Raw genomic sequence first — 11813 nt, forward strand, 5'->3', positions numbered from 1 at the left:
AGGGTCCCAGAGTGCCTTCTGAGCATATGTCTACAGGAATGGCTATTCTCTGGGATGCAGCCATTTCTTGGGAAATCAACAACAGCTGTGTGATACCCACCAAGGACAAGGATGATGACAGCAGTCAACCAGACCTTAATTTTAAAATAACATAAGCTATTCACCCAATTTGACTGGCATACCAATATTAACGTCCTTCAAAAGGTTTCAGGAAGCCTGTGATGATTATGAAGTCAGTGCTTGACTTTTATATGGCCTTTGACAGAACATTGTCTCTTAACATCTTGCCAACTTAGTATTTTTATTTTCAGAAGTAATAGTCCTCTCCTCTGACTTAATAAAAAGAGATGTTATATGTTCCCTCTAGTACCCATATGTTCTTTAGAAATTTCTAATTCCTGTATTGCCTTTGTTTATTATGTTTGTGTGGGTTTCCTCATTAGGAAATAATTGACACGTCTGGGAAGGATACCAGAGAGATTTTTTAATTCCTCCCAGATATCTGCCTTTGTAAAGGCAAATGCAAATTAAAAATAAGAGGCTTAATTCTCCCTGTTGATTATACAAGAAGAGACTCTTCTTTTTCCTAGAGGATTTGTTTTAGAAAACTTGTAGTTTTAAGTTCCTTCTCTATCTCTTTGAAATGCATGCAAACCTTTTTAAAAGCTAGGGGAACCTGGGTAGCTAGTCAGTTAAGTGGCTGACTTTGGCTCAGGTCATGATCTCATGGTTTGTGAGTTCGAGACCCACTGGACTCTGTACTGACAGTGTGGAGCCTGCTTGGGATTCTCTCTCTCTCTCTCTCTCTCTCTCTCTCTCTCTTTCACTTTCTCTCTGCTCCTCCCCTACTCACTCTCTCAAAATAAATAAACTTAAAAAAAAACCTTTTTAAAAGATAAATAAGTCTTTTATCAGTTTTATGATCCAAGACTATCTTCCTCAAGGATTTGGGAATCAATTCTTGGAAATATAATCATCAAGGAAGATAGCACCCCATCTCCCGGTTTCTATGGGAGGGTAGAGGCTCACTTCGGAGGGGTTGCCTGCCTCTAAAACTACCTCCTATCATAAAAATATGAGAGATTTATTCTTCCTTTGGCTAAAGCCTTCTAGATAACACAAATGGTTACCTTAATTAGCAGGTGAAGTAGGATGAACTATGTGTAACAAATGGTATTCTCAAGTCTTCTTGCTTGAAGATGAGTTATTGTTTATTTTGAGAACATGTATGCTGTATGTAGTTGGTTATATAAAAAGGTGAGATTTCTCTTTGTTTTTGTAATCTTTTAGCAAATTATTTGCGATGCACATCCTTTTATGGTTTAATGCTTACTTACTAATAACAATGTTTTCTTTCTTTTCTACTTTTGTGCAGAGGATTTTTAGGTTAGCAGGAGATTTTGTTTTCAATTATATTTCCCCAGCATCTTCCTTTGTGTTAGTTGCCATTGAGTGATTAGTAAATTTCTATTAAAATAGTCTAGGCGCGCAGCTGTTAGAATCACTTGGGTCACAGAAAATTAGAACAGCAAACCTCTGCTGAGGATTCCTGAGGGGCGAGGCACGGTTCTATGTGCTTTAATATATTTTTCTTTGAATCCTCTGAGAAAGCCTGAGAGAGGTCAGTTTAATTTTCTTGAACATTTCAAAAGATTAAAAAGGTAAACTATATAAACAATAATATATTAGTTATCATTATATTTAACTTAAATTTTATAATATACTGTGTAAGGCTAATGTCAATACTTCCTAAATTTTACTTCTGAGAATCTTGGATTGAGCATTTAACTTTTTCTCCAGTCATCTGCCTCCAAGCCTTAACAACTGCTCAGAATTCTTCATTCCTGCCCCTCTTCTTATTGTTCTTGGGGGAAATTTGCCTAGATGGGGGTGGGGAGCGGGGTAGGGAGGTAAGGGCAGAAGCTACCTGCCCACAGGCTCTAGCCTTGTTTGATGGCAACTCACTATATCATTAAACTAGAGTGAGGTGAAGGGCTACCTAATGGAGATATCTGTTGCTCTTATTCTATCAACATTTGGCCAGAGTAAGTATACTTCTTTTTATTTAAGTCATAGTAAGATTCTTTCTTAAACTTATTTTTAAATTTTTTTTCAGTAACTTCCAGATTCCTATTTTTTGTTAACTAGAATTAAATATAATAATCCACACAATACAGTCAGCACAGAGCTCATGGAAGGGGCTCCATAATTATTAGCTATTATTAGATATTATAGGCCAAACAATGGGGACATGGTGGCAGGGCAGCAAAATGGAGAGGCATGCGGCGTAACCTTGAATGCTGTGACTCTTATATAGCTTTTATGTGAACTTAGGAAAATTCTATAACCATTCTTTGAGTCTACCCTTCATTTTCTGGGTGAGAATAATGCTAGATGGTATATTAAATTCTAAAACAGTTTTGAGGGAGTAGTCAAAAGGTAGAATGGAAGAGTGGAGGTCCCGGAAGGGGGCTTCAAGGGCTCTTCTCCAGTATCTGGGATAAATCCCAGGTACAAAGGCCCAGAGAAGTACATGATTCAAGCTACCTCCAGAGCCCACTCCCCTGGCTCGTGCATAGGGTATCCCTAACCAGTGTCCAAGAGGCACTGAATATTGCACCTCATCACTGGTCTACAAATGAACTTCATCAGAAGGATGGAAATGTTTGGTTCTAGATGAATAAGCTCTGGGGATCTAATGTGCAGCATGGTGACTGTAGTTAAGTCCTGTACTGTGTACTTGAAAGATGCTAAGAGATCTTAAATGTTCTACACACACACACACACACACACACACACACACACGGTAACTATGTGACATAATGGATTTGTTAATTGACTTGACTGTGCCAATCAATTCTCAGTATATAGGTATATCAAATTATTATATTGTATACCTTAATGATACCCAATGTTCTACATTGAGTATGTCTCAATAAAGCTGAGAAAAATACTACCCTGGGGAAGGTTGCCAAGCCAATGGAATCAGAATCAATCATCAAGACTGGGCCTTGGATATTTGCATTTGAAAGCCGTTCAGGTGACTCTGATATAGATTGTATTTGAAAAATCACTTTTTTTAATTTTTTAATTTTTTTATTTGAAGAAGGCAACTAAGGCAGCCCAGGTCTCCATGTTGATCCCAGTCTGATTTCCTACTTCTGTTCAGTATACCTTTTCTTGCCAGGAATTGGCATTTGTATTTTTTTTTAATGTTTTTTTAAATGTTTATTTATTATTGAGACAGAGAAACTGAGCATGAGTGGGGGAGGGGCAGAGAGAGAGGGAGACGAAGCAGGCTTCAGGCTCTGAGCTGTCAGCACAGAGTCTGACGCGGGGCTCCAACCCACAAACCATGAAATCATGACCTGAGCTGAAGTCAGTCGCTTAACTGACTGAGCCACCCAGGTGCCCTGGCATTTGTATTTTAAAAATGCGAACTAATGCTAAAATTAGCTTAAGGTAATTTGACAATTGTGCTGCTAAAAACTATACGGGACTCCTTCTTAGATCAAGAGCCTACCTTACGTTTGGATTATGGGTTTCTTTCTGTTGGTCTGCAGATTTGAACATTGCTCATCTGGTGGTATCTCCACCCTGCTTTGCACAGGGAGGGGGCTCCGTGGGCTCTTCTCCACACCAGACAGCTGACAGTCAGGCTGGATCGGTGCCCTGGGGGCCACCTCCCGCCTTCACTGCTGTGTCATCACCCTCCCCAGGCACTTCCCCCTCTCTGGTTGGGGTCAGGTGTGGAACAGGAAGCCGCATTTCTGAAATCTGCCCTTCCAAGTAGATTTGTTGCTATGCTAAGGTAGCAGTAGCACGAGGCTAAACGTTAAAAATGGAATTTTCTCGGTGAACTAGGCAGAGAATTTTTCATTTTCTCCATCATTTGCCTCTGCGGCAGTAGTTTCTCACAGTCCTTCCCGAATTTTTAACACAAAAGATGGAGACTGGGAAGGTGTACACTATCGATGCCATGGTTAAAGAGTTCAATACATCGAACAGAAGCAGAGAGATTTCATTCTCCCAGCAGCAGCAGCAGGAGCCAGTCCTGACCACACAGCCACTCCCATTTGATGCCATGGAGAGTCTGCCTAGTTCCTGAGGCGACTTCCAGAGAGGAAAGCCGGAGAAGACATCGCATGGCCTGTGTGCATTCTGTCACGCTGAGAAAACATGATTCCACACTGAAAGTTCATTTCCGATGTCAGTGGTTTTTGCTCGGGCTAGTTCCTTTACTCCATGCTTGGAGACAGAGGAACACAATCCGGGACGGTGATGATGATTACTGCCCCCTCTTGGACTGCTCTATCGTGCCAGGGGCTGAGCCAAGAGTAAGATGACACGGCATGGTTGTGATTCTGGCAGGACCTGCCTCATGGGGCTGTTTTCAACATGAAATGAGGTAAGCCAAGTGAGATGCTTAACACAGTCCTGGACACATAGGAGGGGCTTGACAGAAGTTAGGTGTTATTGATTTTATTAGTGATGCTTTGGGAGGCAGCCCAGTGCTGTCCAGGTCGAGGATGCAAGCTCTGACGCAGACTGCCTGGGCTCCCATGCTGCTCTGGGACTATGGGCAAGTAAACATCTTTGGGCCTCAGTTTCCTCATCTGCAAAGTGGGAATGATAATATTGTCTACACCACATGGATTAAATGGATTGATATGTGTTTAAAACAAGGCCTGGCATATAATACAACATAAATGGTGGTGATTTTTAAAATGTTTTAAAGGCTCTATCGCCAATTCCCAGAAAGAAAGCGGGTGGGTATTATCTACATTTTATAAGGGATGGTAAACTTTCCGAAGGCCAGAACTACAACTCAAACTATAACCCCCCTGCTTCTAAAGCCCACACTCTTCCCATAGCAGGGCTGTCATTCTAGCAAACAATGTATTTTTGAATTCCATTAGTGTTGTTTCTTTGACTTACCAGACTAAAAACTTAGTGTATTACTTCATGGGAGAGGTTTTGTCCTTAATATCTTTACTGGCCTATCATTTGATCTATATGAGGCTGAGGCTGAGTTTTTATTATTATTGTTGTAGTTATCATTAGAGTTTTACAACTTGGTTGTGTTGGCCCTGGAAGACAAAAAGTGAAATCTTTACTGCTAAATAATCTTTGGAGGAGGCAGACTGAACATTAATAAGGTAAGTTTAGTGATTTTTTTTATTTTCATAGTTTACTTTTAGCTTTTATTAGCATATTTTATGACAATAGTATATTATTTACTGCTTGGTATTTCTATCCCAGAATTTTAGGACTAACAGAGAAGTTTCCTTTCTTTTGTCAGTTTCTACTCAGTGGAGGGATTGGAGAGGAAGCATTTATTGCTTCGAGGACAAGTTAGGTTGTGATAAACTCACATGGTAAGTTAGAAAATTGGAAAGAGTAATTTGTTCATACACTGGGGGTTAGGGCGCCTTTGAAGTGCAGGTGCTAAGCTTGGTGAGAGCCAAATCAGCAAGGCATAACCCTGTCCTCAGGGAAGCTGAGGGAGGTGAGGTTATGTGAAACAATACACACGCATTAGGGATTATTACCACTGCCCACAACTAAGTCAAAGTATTCACTGGTTGCTCTTACCCTAAGCACCAAAAAACTGGGCATCAGAAGTGAAATTTTAAAAAAATTAAAAAATATATTTTATTGATTTTTGAGACAGAGAGAGACAGAGCATGAGTGGGGCAGGGGCAGAGAGAGAGACATACACACAGAATCTGAAGCAGGCTCCAGGCTCTGCGCTGTCAGCATAGAGTCTGACATGGGGCTTGAACCCACAAACCATGAGATCATGACCTGAGCTGAAGTTGGATGCTTAACTAACTGAGCCACCCAGGTGCCGGAGAAGTCAATTTTTTTTCCACTCATCATGTTAGGGTCAAGTGGTGGCTTTAACTATTATCTTCCTCTAGAATATCCCATTCTTTAAAATGAATAATGTTTCTTAATTCTTAGGTAAAATCTAGGCAAACACGATTTAAGACAAGTCTTTTACCTCCTTCCCAACTAATCATTCTCCTCCCTCTGTCTGCTAAGGGAATTCCCAAACTGCCTCTGTTTCTCACTGTCAGAGCATCTCTGTAGGAATCCACCTTGCAGAATGGACCTAACTTTGGTCTCTTGTTTAAGACACTGTAATCAGATCTCTTATGGTTTTATCTTAGTATGTATTTTGTAAGCTAAATTTTCCTTTCCCAGTTACTGGGGAACAAGTAGGTATGGATGAGTTTGTAGCTGATGTTTGAAACATTGTTGCTTTATTACAAAGCCTCTGGATTTCTCTGCTTTTGTCAGCTCCTGAGTGAGCCCTGGTGATACAGTTATGTTAATAGAATGAACTGCTCTGACTGTGCTAATGAGCAAGGTAAATTTCAGCGATAGAGCCATTAAAAGATGTATTGATTGGTTGTGAATTTTACTTTAGTCTTTTCCGCCTCATATTAAGAATTTGTATAGATTCTAAAATATATAGGTTATTAAATTTTTACCTTCCACTTTCCATACATTTTTATTTCCATTCCTTTGCCACCCCCGTCCTAGGCTCTATTTGGTCTTCTAACTTAAAATTCACACATAGGCTATTTTACTTACAGAATTGGAGACAAGATGTCCATATATTTTTATATCTCTACTGCCAATCTTTTTTTGAGACTGAAATTCAGCCTCACTTATCACTTATAAAGGCACTTTGTATAAAAGGGATGTATAGTATAAATGCCAACAATGTATCACTTTGCTACAGCTGTAATGAAGGTATTGTCAATGGCTCTATCTATCTATCTAATCTATCTACCTACCTACCTACCATCTGTCTATGATCTATCTAACCAGCCTGAAAAGACAGCAAAAAAATTATAAGAAGCCGTCTATTTTTTTTCCTCAGAATTCTTTCTTATCATAAATAAAATCTTATAAGAGGTTGATAAAGCTTGGAGCAAGTGAAACATCGGTGAAGGATGCTATATTCACGAATGTAGGGACAGTGAAAATGAGGTGTCTGAACGAGGAATAAATTGGTTCATTCTGGTGGTGCATAAATTCTATAAGGCCATTTGGACGCAGTTTAATAAATTTTGTTTCATTGTACGGAATGATTTCCCAGTAGCTGGAAAGAGTGGGAAGAAAGAACGAACTACAAGAGTGAATTACAAAATGTGCAGCCAAATTCACCAAACAAATCTGAGTTGGTAAGAGTTAAAAAATTTTTTTATGTTTATTCATTTTTGAGAGAGAGCGAGTGAGCGAGCGGGGGGTGGAGGCAGAGAGAGAGGGAGACACAGAATCCGAAGCGGGCTCTAGGCTCCAGGCTGTCAGCCCTGAGCCAGACACAGGGCCTGAACTCACGGACCGTAAGATCATGACCTGAGCTGATGTCAGATGCTTCACCTATTGAGCCACCCAGGCGCCCCATCTGGCAAGATTTTTGAGGAAGAGGAAACATGGAATAGAAAGCAAGGTATTGCTGGTGATATCTGGTGCAGAACTGGCATGACTAATCTGGTTTGGCATCTCTACCACCTGAAGTCCTATTATTCTAGGTTTGGTTAGGGTGTTAGTTTTTTATTGCTGTGTAACAAATTTAGCGGCTTAAAACAGCACACAATTATTGGTTCAGTTTCTGTGGGTTGGGAGTCCAGGCAAGACTTAGCAGGACCCTCAGAAACAGTACAGTCAAGGTGCTGGCTGGGCAGTGGATCAGCTTCCGAGCGCACGGAGGTTATTGCCAGATCTCATTTCCTTGTAACTAGAAGACTGAGAGCCCAGACATCTTGCTGGCTACTGTTTGCAAGCAGACCACGCTCCTAGAAGTTGCCAGCAGCTCTTACCGCACATTCCTCTTTATAGGGCTTCTTACCACACGGCAGCTTGCATCTCTTCAGAGCAGGAGCGGAAGAAAGCATGTCTGTAGGGCAAGTCGTTAGCAAGATGCAGCTTCACATAACGTAATCCCAGGAGCGGTATCCCATCCCCTCTGACAGTCTGTTGATTAGAAGCAAGACACGGGAGGGGATCACATAAGCACAAGCAAATCATGAGGCAGGAGCATGGGGCCACCTTAGAGTCTGCCACATTTAGTCAGGACCCTTGAGTCATACAGAGAAAGAGAAATCACCCCCATATAGGGGATGAAAGTATTGCCAAGATAGTGATCTAGCTGTAAAGTCCCCGGGTGGATTTTTAGTGAGCCCGCTTTGGGTGGTGGAGCAGACATTTACTCTTCAGCCTTTTTGCGTAAAATCGAACTTTATCATCGTCCATAGCTGGGTTTGTCTTTAGAGATTTTGTTGGATGAGGGGGTTGCAATGAACTAAGAACTTCCATAGATTGCTTCCATCTATTTCAGATTTTTCTTACAGGAAGGAGAATAGGTCTTTGCTTAAAGCTCTATCAAAGTGACTTTGGAATTCTCTACTTGCAGTGTAATCCGTACTCAGTTACTGGGAAGAACTGATGTACAGTGATTTCCTCAGATGTATCTGCTGCCACACTGGCTAACATTTTTTTGTAAAGCCTACTATATTTTATATTCTCTTTATTTAAAAAGAGGTAATTAGTTGCAATCAAACATACTAAATTCATTGACCCCGAGAACAAGGAGGCTTTTACTGAAAGCTGTTTAGCACCGGTGTTGATTTATAGTCAAGATGATGATGATTTAGCTACTTAAGGATCTGAGAGTGGCTTATTGCCCACTGAGGAGGCTGGCTTATAGAATACTGCTCTTAACTTTATTTTGATGGTTTTTCTCTCGTAATGAACTAATTTTTCTCCCCATTCTTAGTCACCCCATTCTCAGTCATTTATTCTCCAAATTGCTTTTGGGCACTCCTTAATGCTTGCGCTACTACATCTACAGACCTAATATGAATAGCCCACTCTGCTTTGAAAGTGAGCACTAATTGAATTTGCTCGCATTCAGTGATTTTAATGGGGCTCTGGAGTGTTGTTTAGTGACAACTTTTATATGGAAGACACTGAAAAAATTAACATGTTACATTTAGTAAATGAGCAATTACTTAGCTGCATTATATCAAAACCAGTCACCTACATTTATAAATACTACATTCACAAAGCATGGCATGTATGCCAGGGTTTAGGTCTCCTTTTTTCCATGGGACAGTGGTTATGTCAGCATCATATTTTCTTGAAACAACGACAACACCACAAAATGAATGGATTTTTAGGTGAGAAAACCCTAAATTGTAGCAACTACTATTATTCACTTACCTCTCTTCCTGTCTGACAGACACCCCTCTAAAATGGTCTCCATGAAAGCTGATCTCTCCCCAGCTCTAAAATTAAACATTTCAGCTTGTATTTGGACCACATTCTTCTCACCAGAATGTTTAGGCAAAGGCAGTGGGATTTGAGATGAAGTCTGTGGTTTTGGGAAAATTTATTTTGCTGTTATAAAGAAGTGCAAGAAGAAATAGTCCTTCCTTTTCTTTTTTAGGTTGTTGTGTTTATATGTGACATCTGGAACTCTGGCAGCTTTTTTGAGGCCATGAGGGGAGTTGCCAGAGTAGAAAGAGGGAAGGAAACTGAATCTCTATTAGATCATTTAGCTTCTGAATTAGCTAAATGGAGATGCCCACCTTGGTATTTCTTAATATCTAACATAACAAAATGTCCTTATTATTTAAGTTAGCCCAATTGTTATTTTCTTTCTTTGTTTCCTTCCTCCCTCCCTCCCTCCCTCCCTTCCTTCCTTTCCTCTTCCCTTCTTCATTTTTTCCTTCCTTCTTCCCTCTCTTTTTCTTTCTCTCTCTCTTGTTCCTTCTGTCACTTGCGACCAAAGGCATTGTGACTGATTCACAAAGATCTGGGAATGAGACCATAAAAATATGTTTCTTATTAAATTTTCTATCTTCCTTCTGCCATCTAGAAGCCAGAAGCTCCTACTCATTTCTTATTTTAGTTCAATTGCTGAAGGCCCTAAAAACATTTCCTGATACATGAATAAGATAAAGAGGCAAAGGGCATCCAAATCCACTGCCTATTTCTACCAGGTAGTATTCCTTTACTAAATGGAATTAGAATCCAGCTCTTTAAAAAACAAAACCAAGAACAAAAAACGTGTTCCACAGAAAATTTAAAGCTCTGGTATTTACTTGCTTAGTTATGAAAGCCCAGTTTAGAGCCAGCAAGACTGGGATCCTGCCCCAATTCTGCTCTTGCTTACAGATCAAAGGCAGGTCACTTTCTAAACTCTGAGTCTTGGATTCCCTTCTAGAAAATGAAGAAAGCTACATCAGTGTTTCCATACTTCCCTGATGATAAAGTTACTGTTTTAATATGAGGCAGAGGTAGAAATGTGGTATCCAGCTTTTCTATTTAACAGACTATGTGAGCCTGGGTGTGCAAGCTGGCCTCTCTGAACGTTGGAGTCCTTATTTCTAAAGTGGAAATTATGCCTCACAACACTGTGGTGGATATCAGATATACTGTGTATGTGAAAATGGTTTGGTAAATAACAAAGTGCTATATTAATGCAAGGTAAGAGTGTATTGTCATGATTATCATCAGAGATCATCTTTTGTAGCTTCTTGTGAAGCCCGTATGGTCTTTTAGTTCATTTTGTTTTTGCCCTTGGTCTATGCCAGCAGGGTCCCCAAGATGCTTTCAGATGGTCAGCAAGGTCAAACTTATTTTCATAATATACCAATGTGCTGTTTGCTATTTTTATGCATTCTCTCCCAGCTGTGGAGTTTTCCAGAGGCTTTATGCTTTGTGATATCACAACAGACTGAATATATAGAAACAAACATGACACTTCTAATAAGCCAGATCTGCAAAAATATAAAGGGTTGCCATTCTTCTCACTACATTTTTTTTGAGGAAAAATAGAATTGTTTTTCATAAAATGTCATTTATGTTAACATGTAATAGATTCATTTTAATTATTATTGTTATTTTTTCTTTTTTTTTTTAGAGACTGTGTGAGCACGGAAGAGGGGCAGAAAGACAGAGAGAAAATCCCAAGCAGGCTCCATGCTCAGTATGGAGCTCAACACGGGGCTCAGTCCCATGACCCTGGGATCATGACCTGACCCGAAACCAAGAGTCCATTGCTTAAACAACTGAACCCCCAGGTGCCCTATTTTAATTATTTTTTAATGAATTAATATAGCTTTCAAAATTTCTTGGTTTAATTTCCAATATGGCAAGTTAAACGCATAATAAAACACATAACAAAAGTTCTTTAAACTTTTCAATAATCTTTTCTTTTTAAAGTCTATTTATTTTAAGAGAAAGAGAATGTGCATGAGTGATGGAGAGGCAGAGAGAGGGAAAGAGAGTAAGACAGAGGGAGAAAGAGAGAGAGAGAAACTCCCAAGCAGGCTCTGTACTGTCAGCACAGAGCCCAGCGTCGGCTCCATCCCACAAAACCGTGAGATGATGACCTGAGCCGAAACCAAGAGTCAGACACTTAATCCACTGAAGCATCCAGGTGCCCCTTAATAATCTTGAAGGTTGAAAAGACTTCTAAGACCAACATTTTCAAGAACACTATCTAGACTAGACTCCTTTCCTCTGGCTCTCCTCTCTGCTTTGCATTTTTACTACCTTCTAGACTGAAATTCTTTGTTACACTGATAGTTATTCCTGCTTCTGGTTTCCTTCTCTTTTTCTCTGACTTTCCTCTGCTTTCTCCCTGCGCACTTGTGACTTGGGTTGATCTCTGTTTTCCCAGTCTCACTCATTCTTCTTTTTATTCCTTGAAGAAAGGAAGTCTTTTTTTTTTTTTTTAAGTTTAGTTTTTTATTTGGGGGGGGGGGACNTTTTTTTTTTTTTTAAGT

At 39.9% G+C, this 11813-nt stretch overlaps 1 protein-coding gene across 1 annotated transcript in view; it reads left to right on the plus strand.

The window, feature by feature from the left end:
• LOC144229229 (uncharacterized) overlaps positions 1–11099 on the plus strand; it is a 360150-nt gene extending 349051 nt beyond the window's left edge. Inside the window, exon 4 of the transcript XR_013334410.1 lies at positions 10946–11099. The gene's annotated coding sequence lies outside the window, so the exon portion shown is untranslated. The remainder of the gene's footprint in view (positions 1–10945) is intronic.
• Positions 11100–11813: the final 714 nt, after the last annotated feature.

This window comes from Crocuta crocuta, unplaced genomic scaffold (assembly GCF_008692635.1).
Source record: "Crocuta crocuta isolate KB4526 unplaced genomic scaffold, BGI_CrCroc_1.0 scaffold163, whole genome shotgun sequence".
NCBI lineage: Eukaryota > Metazoa > Chordata > Mammalia > Carnivora > Hyaenidae > Crocuta > Crocuta crocuta.